Below are 10,633 nucleotides of genomic sequence, written 5' to 3'. Positions count from 1 at the left end.
TCACTTTTCACGTTAAGGATTCTTCCATTGTCTTCATTCTTCCGTAAATCATCAACCTTCTTCAATTTAAGTTCTTTGTCGAGATCGGAAGAGCCAAGAAAATTATTGTCGTAATGCAGATCACTCTTCCTTAGGCTAGTAGATTCATCGTTGTTCTCTAGCTTGTACGCAGGCTTGGCGCTACAAGTTCTGCCATGTCTTTTCAGGCTCACTCTCCGCGTAAACGACTTGCTACATCGAACACAACTTATCATATTGCGCAGTGGATTTTTAACACAGTCATTCTTCTCGTGTTGTCTGTTATTCTTTCTCAAGATAAACTCTTTACTGCAAAACTTACACCTATGTTCTTTCGATACAGCCTCAGATCCCAAATCGGAATTCATATTAGTTACTGAGACTAATGCCAGATACCAATTGAGTGTTTTAAATTAGATTCAATACTTAAATAGAAATTTTTTCATATTTCATCAGCGAGAATTAATATATCTCATGCAAAAGTACTTTACGCGTGTAGTTCTGCTTTTCAACAACAGATGTCGCCACATGTTGCTTGCAGGTAAATAATATTTAGTTATTTTATGCGGGATGCGGGATGCTCACTAACGATCGCAAAAGAAGGATGGCTTCGCTAGACTCCAAGGAAAAGGAAGTTCGTCTTGCATGTTGGTGCTCCACAGATGTCTCATGGCGTAATATTAATTTGACTGAGTAATGATATTTGTTAATTCCACCTGATAAAATTATTGCAAATTTTGATTTAGTAGCAGAAATTATCGAATTAAATGTAACTCCAAATAAAATGACATGTCTCATTAGACCAAAAAAAATCCATGCAGAGAGCGGTTTCTCAGAATAGTCAGAAACACTTGAAGAAACCACAGGAATGATTGCAAGAACACGGGAAAAACCATCAAAATATTGTCAAGAATAATCAGGAGCACACAGAGAAATTCACCATAATATTAACAATAATAATCGGAAGCACACGGAGAAAACCATCATAATATTGACCAGATTAATCGGAAGCACACAGAGAAAACCACCACATGTTTTCTTTGATATCATAAAATAACACGAAAAAATATTTAAAAATAAAAATAAATTAATAAAAAAATTAAAAAAATAAAAAAATGCATAAGCAGTTTCTGCTTGCTTGTAAACTTATCATTGTTGAGCAAAGATAGAGTTCTTGTACAAGCCAGAAATTTATGCATTTTTTTATTTTTTTTATTTTTTTATTAATTTATTTTTATTTTTAATATATTTTTTGTTGTAATTTTATGATATCAAAGAAAACATGTGGTGGTTTTCTCTGTGTGCTTCCAATTAATATTGTTAATATTATGGTGGTTTTCTCTGTGTGCTCCTGATTATTCTTGACAATATTTTGATGGTTTTTCCCGTGTTCTTGCAATCATTCCTGTGGTTTCTTCAAGTGTTTCTGACTATTCTGAGAAACCGCTCTCTGCATGGATTTTTTTTGGTTTAATGAGACATGTCATTTTATTTGGAGTTACATTTAATTCGATAATTTCTGCTACTAAATCAAAACTTGCAATATTTTAATCAGGTGGAATTAACAAATATCATTACTCAGTCAAATTAATATTACGCCATGAGACATCTGTGGAGCACCAACATGGAAGACGAACTTCCTTTTCCTTGGAGTCTAGCGAAGTCATCCTTCTTTTGCGATCGTTAGTATGCATCCCGCATAACAGAACTAAATATTATTTACCTGCAAGCAACATGTGGCGACATCTGTTGTTGAAAAGCAGAACTACACGCGTAAAGTACTTTTGCATGAGATATATTAATTCTCGCTGAAGAAATATGAAAAAATTTCTATTTAAGTATTGAATCTAATTTAAAACACTCAATTGGTATCTGGCATTAGTCTCAGTAACTAATATAAATTCCGATTTGGGATCTGACGCTGTATCGAAAGAACATAGGTGTAAGTTTTGCAGTAAAGAGTTTATCTTGAAAAAGAATAAAAGACAACACGAGAAGAATTACTGTGTTAAAAATCCACTGCGCAATATGATAAGTTGTGTTTGATGTAGCAAGTCGTTTACGCGGAGAGAGAGCCTAAAAAGACATGGCAGAACTTGTAGCGCCAAGCCTGCGTACAAGCTAGAGGACAACGATGAATCTACTAGCCTAAGGAAGAGTGATCTGCATTACGACAATAATTTTCTTGGCTATTCCGATCTCGACAAAGAACTTTAATTGAAGAAGGTTGATGATTTACGGAAGAATGAAAACAATGGAAGAATCCTTAACGTGAAAAGTGAGAATATATTCCAGCCGAATTCAAGTAGATCTTTCCTAATTTGTAAAAATGAGCTCCGTGTCGTTAATGTTTGTTTTTATAAATATTTTATTAAATTTATATTATTTAAATTTTTTTATAATTTTTAAAAAAAATTCCGTTAAAATCGGATAATGAATAAAAAAGTTAAAGATGGCGGCCGTAACGGAAATTGCAACGGTGACGTCATAATTCAAAATGGCGGATAACACAATGCCGGAATGTTCGAGAAAACGAAATGATGTCATCCAAGATGGTGGATCCAAGATGGCCGTCGGGGTCAAGGTCAAAGGTCAAGGTCACATCCTGATAGAGGCTTAACTGAGACTTGAGTTAAGGATGCTTAAGCCTCTATCAGGACATTTCTAGTCGCTGGGATTTTTAAGGACTAATACGGGAAATTTTCCCTCGAAACGGGAATTTTTCCCTCGAAAACGGGAAATTTTTTCTTAAAACGGGTAATTTTGAGTCATTTTGAGTCATTTTTGAGGAATTTTGAGGAATTTTTGCCGCCGTGACGTCACAAATCCAAGATGGCGGACACCGGCACTGGCACCACACCCTGAACCCTGATCTCGGAAATACATTTACATACTACTTATCTCTCTAACGCTATTTATCTCTTTATATCTACATATATACATATATACCTCAAACTATCTCTATCTATTCTACATATAAATTTCAATATAGCTTTATACATCTATATAACTCTTTATCTAAACCATTTCGTTCTCTATACCTCGCTCTATCACATCTTATCTCTGTCTCTCTCTATCTCACAAACACACACACTCTCTCTCTCTCTCTCTCTCTCTCTCTCTCTATATATATATATATATATATATATATATATATATATATATATATATATATATATATATATTGTAGCGTGGTTCTTACCATGCTAACTGCTATTATTTTTGTAGCAGCAAACCACGGTCTTATTACCATTTTACCATTTTTGTTTTGCTGGGTGGATCTTTGGTGTGATTCCGTCTGAAATATTATTACTCCATACTGAGAAAATATTAACGTACAATATTAATTATATTCTTAAACAGCTCTCAGGTATATTCAGAAAAAAATATTGGCCGGCCGTACATGGAATTATCAAAAGTTTCATTTACTAAAAATATATAAACCAATTTAAAAAAATACAAATATATTGAAACTATCCCAGTGTATATATTTAAAGTCCAGAAATTATGTTTATCTAATAAACTGCATCTGACAACATAATTTAAATAAAGTTCAGAAAAGGGTCAAAAGATACAGAAGCACCGGAGGTCGGGGCTTCGTTTCCCGGAGATCACGCGGGTACATGATGCCAGGGCGCTTGTGTCCTGTTGAAGAAGGGAGATGAAAATGCCAATTCGGCGTCCGGTTCTCGGACGCTGTCTGGAACAGTCATAATTAAAACTGATCAGAACTTGAACACAGACAGCATACGGGGCAGAAAATGCCCGGAAAAGTTAAGGGGAGGTTGGGGAAAGTCGCGGATCGTCACTCACCAGACAGGGGAGTTGGCTTGTGTGTACCGATGCGTCGCCAGCCAGGAACTGGAACCCTCGATTACGCGGCTGGGCGCGGTCGTTTTCATAATTTCAAAAGAAATAATTTAAAAGAAAAATAAGTATTACACTTTGTACTACGCAGACGGACTAAACTACTTAAAAAAAATTATAGGGATAGCATCCCTTATTTAGGCGACTACATAGTCGGTTGCGGCCGAATGGAAGTCTTGCAGTGTCTTGTCGACTCGCCGATAATCGCAAAATGGTCCGTCTGCAGTCGCGACGCGAAGTGTCCCGCGGAGAACCGCGTCTCATAATTAAAAGTAAATCTTGAATCAAAAGTGGTGGGGAGGAGGCTGGGATTCCGGACTGAAAGGTCCCGAAGTTCCCCGAGTGGGCGTCATAAAAAAACTCTGACTGATGTCTCGAAGTTAGTAGCACTGGCCGACTTTAGCACTACCTGTTGAGAGGTGTCTGAAATAAAAAAGAATCGACTCGCCCAAGGCATCTGCTTAAACCAAGGGTTAAAGGGGCAGTCAGGTGCTACACTCTGGCGGCCTACAGGGTAAGTTGGCTGGGCGGTTAGCGAGTTTGCCACTAGGTATCGTGTGCGGTCCATCTTGGCACACACATTTTTTATGCAAGGCGTACTTGGAGACGGTCGCTGTCTGCTGGGGTTTCTGACCGGTCATTAGCCTTAGATGAATTCTTAGAACTGAAAGAGGGGAAGGGGGAGTAAAAGTGCAACGATGCTGAGAACGAGCGTCCATGACGTGCTTTTCGAGGAGAGAACCTAATATCTATTCGTAACAGTAAAGGCTATGGTCAGCTCACCTATGAGAAATGGTAACAGCTCGTCCAGAGCTGCTGTAGGCGGTTTAAGAAATGAAGTGAAGTAACGTTACAGGCCTGGGACGTGCCTGTAAACGAGGGACATTTCAAGCGGGCCAGCAGCAAAGTATTAGATCTGCAAAATATCAGATACATCTCTGGGAAAGGTGCTTCAGACTACTGGCACAAAGTTTAACTTATGGGAGTACACCATACTAACAAATTGTAAATCGCCCTTTAGTTACCAAATTATAGAGCAAATAAAGTTTCCAAAAATAATTTAAATTATATAAAATAAAAATAAAAACTTGTCGAAATTCCTATTTTCCGCCACATACTCCCCTACTGAAATGCGGAGCCAGGGTAAGCAACCAACACTGAGTATAAAATGATTGAAATCTGGCATACTTACCCTGTAACAGAATCGACTAAGTTAAACTACTTACAATACCTGATGAACTTACTAGGTAACATGACCATACAAAACTACTTTAAAAACTAAGTGACATGATTATTCATTGTTTACATATAACTTTATGAACTAGGTATCATCATTCTCTTACGAACTAAGTTACATATTAATTTTTCTTATGTACTAATTTACATCTATCTTATATGTTAAGTGGATTTTACATGCTAAGTGTACCTTATGGACTATGTGTTCTTATGTATTAAGTGCTCTTATGTACTAAGTGATGCCACTTAAGAGTAATTTCTTATCCTAAAACATTCTTAATACTAAACATCTGAAATGTAAACACAATTACAAACTAGTACCATGGGTTTTTATTACTTATAATTAGACCCTAGGATTTTTATATCTGTCAACACTGCGTGTTGCAGATGGCATGCCGAAGCTTTGTTTAAGACTCCTCGAATAGGAGTAGAGGGCTGCACCTAAATTAAGTTGGGGTGCACCTTCTTTAGATGCGAAATGTGCGCGCACGTTATGTACGCACCAGAACTTGGGTCGGCTAGGGCGACCGTTACTGGTGTTAAAAAGCGCTGGATTTGCCACGGGCCATTCCAGCGATAAGCAAGCTTGGCTGATCGCTTGTCGAACGCCTTACTTAGTGGGTTGATCTGCACAACACCATATCACCTACCCTATATGGATTAGGCGAACGTTTCTTATTATATCTCTGCCTGCTTGCCGCATGGGCTAAGTTCAGGTTATGCTGAGCTCTTCTCCAGACCTCTTTTATGTTGCGAGGGTTATCTGGGAGAAGCTCTTGTAAAGACCAGAGATTAGAAATTGGATTATTTGGTTTATACGTGAACATGATTTAAATGGTGTGGTTTTGTGTCCCTCATGGCGGGCATAGTTGAAAGCCATTTGTAACCAGACCAAATTAGTGTCCCATTTATCCTGCGAGTTCGCATGATACGCTATTAAAGCAGATCGGAGGTTCCTATTAAAACGCTCCGCATGTGAAGGCTGTGGATAATACGGAGAAGTGGTTACATGCTGTATGCCATGGGAAAAGCACATATTCTTGAAAAGTCTGGATGTAAATAGTGATGTGTTATCTGACACAATTATTAAAGGTAAGCCTGATATTTTAAAAATGTTATTTTGCAATGCTTGTATTGTAGTTTCTGTGGTGGCTAACCAGAGGGGAATGAGCCATACAAATTTAGAAAATGCATCAATAGCTACGAGAAGCATGGTGTGTCCAGTTTAAGAACGGGGGAAGGGCCCAACAAAATATATAAATAATATTTGCATAGGTCTTTCGGCCACATCTGATGTTAAAAATCTAAATTGAGTTTTCTGTGCTGGTTTACTCAGGGCGCATAATTTACATAATTTTACCTTCTCAGCAATGTCTTTATGCATTCCATCCCAAATAAAATGGCGGCGTTTGCTGTCAATTGTTTTGTATGTGCCCAGGTATGCTCCAATGGGTGAGCTGAGATAATATTTAAATACCATGTCTCTTAAATTCTGAGGAAGGGCTATTCTGTAAGTTTTGCATTGTGCTGTTCGTCGATACAGGAGACCTTTTGAAATCTTGCAATATTTTGGCCGTGTACCTGATTTTATTTGCTGAATAATATCTGAATTTAAGGATCTGAATGTTGGTGATACTGTAAGTCTGAAAACGCTAAAGGAAAATCCGTGAGTAGAGCATTACATGAAACTGGGGGTTCCTCCTGAAGATTAGATTTGGAGGGGTTCTCGAACATTCGAGAAAGAGCATCTGCTACAATATTCTGAGTACCTCTGATATGTTGAATAGTGAATTTAAGTGAGGTAATTTTTGCTATCCACCTGCCTAGTTTTCCTAGTTGCTTGGGGTGAGCCAAAAACCAAGCAAGGGCCTGATTGTCGGTTTGTAATAAAAATTCCCTGTGTTCAAGGTATTGCCGAAACTTGTCGATTCGGAATACAACTGCTAGGCACTCGAGTTGATAAACTGAGGACGATTTTTTCTCTTGATGAGTTAGGGTGCGAGAGGCGTAAGCTATTAATTGCCTGTGGCCATCGAACTCTTGTGATAGTACTGCACCAATGGCGACACTTGATGCATCTGTCTGTAGTATGAATGGTTTAGTGAAATCCGCCATTCGAAAAACAGGTGGGCTGGCTATAGCTTGTTTCAAATAACTAAAAGCTTTGTCTTGTTCAGGACCCCAATTGAATGATGTGTTTTTCTTCCGAAGAGCATTTAAAAGGGCTGCATGTTTTGCAAAATTTGGGATGAATTTGGCATAGAAATTAGCCATTCCGATAAATCTAGAAATTCCTTTTGGATCTTTTGGAGGTTGGAAATCTGCGATGGCTTGAGTGCGGCTTGTGTCAATTGTTACTCCTCTACTGGAAATTATGTGTCCTAGGAAAGAAATTTCAGAAACTGCATATTTAACCTTCTTTGTGTTTACTGTCAGTCCTGCTTTACGCAGCCGTGTGAAAACTTCAGACAAATGAGCTAGGTGGTCTTCAAAAGATTCGGAATACACAACAACGTCATCCAGGTAATTAAATACAAATTTAAATTTTAAATCGCCAAAAACTTGGTCTAGGAGGCGAGTCAGTACCTGTGCGCCTGTGGCTAGTCCAAATGGAACTACTTTATATTGATACAATATACAGGGCACGCAAAAGCCGGTGATATGTTTTGATTTTGGTGGTAATGGTATTTGATGGTAAGCCGAATTAAGATCAAAAACGCTAAAATATTTCGCTTTGCTAAACCAATGGCAAGCTGAATTCAAATCAGGTTATGGTACCATTTCTATGTCTATTTGTTTGTTAATTTTTCGAAAATCCACAACTAAGCGGTGACCTTGACATTTGGGGAGCAAAAATGCTGGGGAGGAAAAACTGGAAGTCGATGGTTCAATAACATCCTTGTCCAATAGGTCTTGTATGTGTTCGCGCATGATTTCCATTTTGGGACCCAATAATTGATATGGGTGACACCTGACTGGGGATTTATCCCATAGTTTTATATCATATTGCACTAAGTGAGTGCGACCTAGTTTTTTTGTCAAGACATCTGGGAAGTTATGACATAGATTTTACACTGCTTTCCATTGCGATGTGTCGAGGTATGTCAGGGATAACTCACATTCATCCTCAGCTTCGGTATGTGTTGCATTTACATTACTCTGATGCTGGATTCTAGATGAAAGAAATGGGATAACAACAGATTTATTAAATTTGAACTTGAAATTTCTTGCTCGCAAATCAATTACTAAGCCTGTTTTAGAAATGAAATCCGATCCAAAAATTAGATCAGTAGCTAATTCCTGTGAAACTAAAAATGGAAACATCCAGGTAAATAACTCAATTTTAACTTTAATGACGATTACTTGGTTAACCTTTAATGGTTGCTCTGATGCGGTGAAACATTGTATTTTTACTGGTTTAATTTCATGAACCAATTTCTCCTTTTGTAAAACATGAAAAAGATTTGCTGAAATAAAACTTCGGACTGAGCCTGTATCAATCAGTCCTGGAATTTCGTGTTTCCCAATTAAAGTGCTCGCATAAGGTAATACTGTTGGTATACCTGCGAAGATATTATGACATGTCCTCTTGCCTGAATTTTTAGGATTTATGCAATTTTCACAATGTGTCCTAGGGTCGGTAAAATTTTTTACCTTATTTGAATTTGTGTACATTTTGCATATTTTCCTTCTAAGAGACTTGTTTGACTTTTGTGACCTATTTGAATTTCTTGAGTATTTTTGTTGTTGTATGTCGTGATTACTCTTTGGGTGGTAATTAAATCTGTTATTGTATCTACTTGGTGCATGTGGAGTAGTGACTGTATTACATAAATTATCTGAAGATGATTTTTGTTTAGGTGGCAAAGAAGGATTGCTTTCTGGCCACCTCGTTACTCGTTTTTTTGATTGTTGTTGTTGTTGTTGTTGTTGTTGTTGTTGTTGTAATTGTGGTAATAAGTTTTCTGTCTGTACTTTGTGCGGCATTGTTCAATCACATGCCCGGTTCTTTTACAAAATTTACAAAATGGCATCTGTTGCTGGTTATTATTATATCCACTCTGATGGTGACTGTAATCATTTTGTTTTGTTTTGTGAATTGTGTTCATGTTCTCTTTTCTCGGTTGAGGTTGTGATACTGACAGAATGGGGTGTCGATCTAGGGAGCCGACCGCGGCACTTTATTTTGTGACATTGTCTTCCCTCCCGCACCACAGTGACGCTTAGGTCAAATGAGGCTGCCTAGCTAGCCGAGCGGGGTGTGGGCGGGGCGCGGGAGCAGGGGCAGGCGGTGGTGGGAACGCGAGCGTCAAGAGAGACACGACGACGACGGACAATTGCTAGTTACTGAATTACATAAATAGAAATATTAACATATGTAGCTTAAATAATGTGGTTAATAAATAACATGGTAAAAAGTAGTCTATGTTCATCAGGGATAGAAAAATGAAAATATGTTGCTTAAATAATGTGGTTAATAAATAACGCGGTAAAAAGTAGCCTATGTTCATCAGGGATAGAAAAATGAAAATATGTTGCTTAAATAATGTGGTTAATAAATAACCCGGTAAAAAGTAGCCTATGTTCATCAGGGATAATGTCGGCTTCTAATGGAAAAAGGATTTTTCAAATCAGTCTAGTAGTTTCGGAGCCTATTCAATACAAACAAACAAATTTTCCTCTTTATAATATTAGTATAGATTTACCTCAACACAACACGTGATGTTCTCTGTTGGCGGGAATAGGAACTACTTGTAATACGTTTCTTGTATGCGATTAATTAAGTCTTACTGACGATATTAAAAATATATATAGCTTATTTGCAGCGGACGTCTCCGCTGCTTGCCGTCCTCTGGTCCCCCCCCCCCCCCCCCCAACCAACAAAACCCTACGATTCACTCTCCTGGCTTTTTGTCATAGTGACGTGTTTGAACCTTGTGAATCTCTTTTCCCCTTTATTTCCCCTTCTGCGCCTACGCAGTGGGTGGTTGTGTATGCTTATTTAAGGCCGTGTTGCCATTTTGGACCTTATTTCATTTAATTTGTTTCGGGTTGTTAACTTCGCTTGGCATCTCGCCGCCTTCTTGCTTAAATGCTCCACCTTTTTTACAGCGTCTAGCTTCACGCGTCTAAGGCATCATAACTTTGTTAAACTAGGGCTTAACTTGTAATGCTCCTTCACGTTTTCTTGACTTTCGCTCTCGACGTGGAGTTCATTAACTTGTATAGCTTTGCTAGAGTGTTTTTTTTTTCAGTCTATTTTTCGCCGTTCACGATTTCATGGCTTACGTGTGTGGACTGGCTCAACGTTTGTAGTAGCCACGTGCTTGTTTGATTTGCGTGAGTACAGAGAGGCGGGGTCTCACTCGAGGGCTGTGCGCGGTGTCATAACTAGGATGCTTTTTGCCTGTTGTGCGCAACTCTCCTTTTTGTCGTTTGGGACATTTCCAGTGTGATGCACGTTTCTTTCTGGCCTTGACCGGATATTACACTATATGTGTGGGCCTTCAGC

This window comes from Bacillus rossius, chromosome 11, assembly GCF_032445375.1.
Source record: "Bacillus rossius redtenbacheri isolate Brsri chromosome 11, Brsri_v3, whole genome shotgun sequence".
Taxonomy (NCBI): domain Eukaryota; kingdom Metazoa; phylum Arthropoda; class Insecta; order Phasmatodea; family Bacillidae; genus Bacillus; species Bacillus rossius.
Note: the sequence above shows the minus strand (reverse complement) of the source record.